Genomic DNA, 5,000 nt, shown 5'->3' with positions numbered 1-5,000 from the left:
AAATGAACATCAAGTCCCAATAAGTGCTGAAAAAAACCAAAACATTCTCCAAGGCTTCAGGATTGTCATTAAACTTAAAGAAATGCAAACTTCTTGCGCTGCATGACTCGCCACTAAAGGAAATCAGTGATGTTTCTATGAAATCAGAAATAAAATACTTGAGCATTTTCCTATCCAAGGACCAAACGTTAAATCAATCCAGGAACATTGAATCTAAACTGAATCAAAGTAAAGCTTAATTCTAATATATGGCTCCAGAGAGATTTATCAATATTAGGCCGGATATATTTGACTAAAATGGATGTGTTTATCCAGATGTATATACCCAGCGTATTCCAATGCTGCTCCAAATCAACTCGTAAAATCTGTTAACCAAATCAATTTCAACTTTATCTGGAGGAACAGACCACACCATCTAAGAAAAATCACATATGGTGAAAGAAACAAGTGAAGGAGGGCTGAAAGTGATAGAGTTGGACTGCTTGAATGGGACATTGAAGGTGAACTGGTTGAAATCCTGGATCAAACCTCATCATTCTTTCTGCTATTGTACTCCAAACTACTTATTCAACAAAGTCGGCGGCCTAAGTCTTCTGCTTATCTCTGACTTGGATATCAACAAGATTCCTGTCAAATGTTCAGAGTTCCATAAACAAATATTATTATACTGGAAAATGATATATGTACACAATTTCTCACCACACAGTATAATAGTTTGGAACAATCGATATGTACTGCATGGCAACAAACCTCTGTTTTACAAGGAATGCTTTGAGAAAGGTATATGGTCAATAATTGACTTGATGGATGACACTGGCAGTCCTCTAGACAATGAGCAGTTCTGTACTACACACAGATTCAAGCCTCCCATATTAGAGTTGCTAAAGTTACGAAACGCACTGCCTCGACAATTTGTATTCCTGACCAAAAATATAATGACGCACCGAACCGTACAACCACAGTTACCCCGACTATCACTCCAGGGAATCTCAATTGTGGACAGAAAGCGCAGCAACTCCTTTATTAGGAAATGTTTCACAGGAAACTTATTCCCTGGACGTCAAAAAAAAAAAAAAGGATATTTTAAATAAATTTGATGAGGAATCGATTGCCACGCTGCGAACTATGTATCTGACTCTACCCATACCCCCAAGGCAAAAGAGACCCACTTCAAAATTATGACTGACATCTACCCATCTAAGGAATTATCGAGGGTACGCTTTAATTTTGAAGATAATATTTGTACATTTTGTGAAGACAACATTGAAACCACTGACCATATATTTTTTCTCCTTCTCATTCCATCGTCACCAGTTTCCTTCTCAAAAGATGATATAACATTCTGTTTACTTATAAGCAACATAACAGATGAACTCTGTGTCAATGTTCTTTTAGGCCTGGCCAAGTTCTTCATTCACAAGAACAGAATGCAAAAATGCTCCCCAAATTTTAATGTCTTCATAAACGATTTTGAATTATAGAAAAAAAAAAAAAATCCTTAAAACTTATGGAAAAATCCAAAAACTAAAAACTATAGTTACCCATGTCTGAGGTTCCTTTTTTTTTGGAAAAAAAAACAAAAAAAAACAACTTAATTACATGTTACATTCCCCTTGCAATTTTATTTTTTTTTTCGTTTCAATTTCTTATTTGTCTATCTATTGATTTAATTACTTCCTTTTAATTTCTTTTTGTGTCTCGCACTGTAAATTTCTCACAAACCTGTAACACTATTAACTTCTCATTACATACAGAACAAATGTCCTCATGTCCGTTGCTTCCTCATCCCTGGTTGTTTCATTGACATTCAGTTCTACCTTGCTATGTTTATTTGTACATTTGTATATTTGGGTGTACTATTTATGTTCAATTAAAAACAGTTTGATGTCTGAGATTCCTTGTGAACCGCCAACTTAATTACATGTTATATTCCCCTCACATTTTTTTTTTTCGTTTTTAATTTTATTTTTCTATCTATTTATTTAATTATATCCTTTTAATTTTCTTTTTTTGTCTAGCATTAAAAATTTCTCGCAAACCGTTAACACTATTAACTTCTGATTACTTACAGAACGAATGCGCTTATGCCCCCCCACCCCACCCGCTTTTTCCGTACGGTGGCAGACACTGAGATCGAAAGCAAATGGGTGTCATTGAAATGCAGTAACAGGGTGATAACAGCCGTGTTCGAAGTGTGTAGGGGCTTATAGGAGAGCAGAAGCACGTCACGCAATTCACCTGAGTTCGGAGGATCGGGAGTACCAGGGCCCATAGCGGAGAAGCGGAAGAGCGGAGTTATGTGTCTCTTCTCAAAGGCCGGGAAGCTGGGGGGCAGCAGGACCCCTTAGACCGGCTAATGTGAGCCTTCTCCGGACATAGATCACCCGGACTTATGACTGGAGCTCCCGGACCTCTGGGCACACACATATGTGAATGAGTGGATGAGCTAATGCTGGTTTGGTTGTGGATACGTTTCGGCCAATGCTATTAGCACAGCTATGATGAGTTCAGGTGTGTCTGTGTGTGTTTGTGTGTTTGTGTGTGTGTATGTGTGTGTGTGTGTGTGTGTGTGTGTGTGGGTGTGTGTGTGTGTGTGTGTGCGTGTGTTTATTTGTGTTTGAGAGTTTGTTTTGGTGGGTTGGGGGGGGTTCCCGCGGACAGGGAGTACCAGGGCCTTGAGCGGAAGAGGTGAGGAGCGGAGGAGAGCAGAAGCCCGGACCGTTTTTCGCTTGTGTCCAGCGGTTCGGGAGTTCCAGGGCCCGAAACGGAGGAGCGGAGGAGCGGAGGAGCGGAGGAGCGGAGGAGCGGAGGAGCGGAGGAGCGGAGGAGCGGAGGAGCGGTGGAGCGGAGGACGGCAAAAGCCCTGTCCGCAATTCGCCTGAGTCCGGCGGATCGGTAGTACCTGGTTCTGCAGCGGAGGAGCGGAGGAGCAGAGGAGCGGAGAAGATCTTTCTCTTCTCAGAGGCGGCGGGGGGGGGGGGGGGGGGGGGGATGGACCCCTTACCCTTATCCCCCCCGGACATTTGAGTGGAGCTCCCGGACCTCCGGGCACGCACATGCGAATGACTGGATCACAGGGAGTGCCAGGGCCTGGAGCGGATGAGCAGAGGAGAGGCGGAGGGCAGAAGCCCGGCCCTGTTCAAGAGTTCCAGGGTCCAAAGCGGGGGAGCGAAGAAGCGGAGGAGGGAAGGAGAGCAGAAGAGCAAAAAACTGGCCCGGAATTCACCAAAGTCCCGCGGATCGGGAGTTCCAGGGCCCGGAGCGGAAGAGCGGAGGAGAGGAGGAGCGGAGCAAAGCGGAAGCCCGTCTTAACAAGGAAATTACAGATGAGGCTATAATTTCCAATGAAAACTTTAAATTCTATAGCCACCTATACACTTCGACATTGTCAAAAAGAGATTGTGATTCCTTTCCAACAAATATTCCTCAATATATCCCAAAAATAAACAACAACAAACAATATATGTTTGTTTATATATGTTTATATATAAACAACAAAAAATATACAGTTCGATGTTTGAGATTCCTTGTGAATCGCCAACTTAATTACATGTTGTATTCCCCTTGCATTTTTTTTTTTTGGTTTTAATTTCATTTGTCTATCTATTTATTTAATTATTTCCTTTTAATTTCTTTTTTTGTCTAGCAATGTAAATTTCTCACAAACCGTTAACACTACTAACTTCTGATTACATACAGAACGAATGTCCTGATGTCCTTTGCTTCCTCATGCCTGGTTGTTTCATTGACATTCAGTTCTACCTTGCCATGTTTATTTGTACATTTGTGTGTACTATTTATGTTCAATTAAAAAAAAAAAAAAAAAAAGAATGAGAGGCTGAGAAAATCTCCATGTCTCTCTCTCTCCCCCCCTTAATGCCCCCCCGCTTTTTCCGTACGTTGGCAGACACTGAGATCTAAAGCAAATGGGTGTCATCGTAATGCAGTAACAGGGTGATAAAGGCCATGTTAGAAGTGTGTATGGGCTTATTTTACAGGCTTTCCCCTGGTACTCCATGGATTACCAGGGGCGTTTCTGCCGTGAAGCTGAAAGGAGCTGTTTCGGTGTTCCTGTTTATAAATCCACTCAGCAATGAGGTGAAAAGCACATCGGTATCGATATAATTCGGTAACAGGGCGATAACATCCATGTATTCCGCTCTGGGCCCTGGTACTCCTCGGGGGGTGAACGCAGGGCCGAACTAGTCCTGGTACTCCATGGAGTGGGTGGACGGCTCCTCCGCTCTCGCGGGTCCGCCCCGACCGTCCGGGGGGCAGGCTGCCCCCGGGCGCGACTCGTTGGCGGTGAGACCGAGACGCCCCGTCACTCCTGGGCGTGCTCCCACGGATCACGGCTGCGGCGGCGTTTCCGACAAACGCGCAATTTCTCGAACCCCAGCGAGAGAGAAGCAAGGTCAGGGGGTCGGCTGCGGCGGAGGTGGCTGCCGGAGCCTTCCGCGCGCGGGTAGGGGCGGAGCGAAGTGGAGAGGAGCCGAGCCGCGGCAGGAGGTATGCGAAGAGAAGGCCGCCGCCGCCGCACAGGAGCCCTCAGGCTCCGAGAGCGATCCTACCTGGTTGATCCTGCCAGTAGCATATGCTTGTCTCAAAGATTAAGCCATGCAAGTCTAAGTACACACGGCTGGTACAGTGAAACTGCGACTGGCTCATTAAATCAGTTATGGTTCCTTTGATTGCTCCTCACGTTACTTGGACAACTGTGGCAATTCTAGAGCTAATACATGCCGCCGAGCGCTGACCCTGGCGGGGATGCGTGCATTTATCAGACCCAAAACCCATGCGGGGAGTTCCCCGTTCGCGCGTGAACATATGTTGGTGTACATGATATTTTGTGTTTTTTTCCTTACGGCGCCGCTCCCAGCCCCTTACGTTCTGTCTATCTCCACCGGGTTTTGGACTGCCTAGCTGGGCTCTTTTATTTCCCAATTGTTTAATTACATCTAATGCTAGTGACTCAATTAAGTCTGGAGTGTGGTCTACTT

This window comes from Fistularia commersonii, unplaced genomic scaffold (assembly GCF_037954325.1).
Source record: "Fistularia commersonii isolate RoL2024-O1a breed Wild unplaced genomic scaffold, RoL_Fcom_v1.0 HiC_scaffold_39, whole genome shotgun sequence".
Taxonomy (NCBI): Eukaryota; Metazoa; Chordata; class Actinopteri; order Syngnathiformes; family Fistulariidae; genus Fistularia; species Fistularia commersonii.
Note: the sequence above shows the minus strand (reverse complement) of the source record.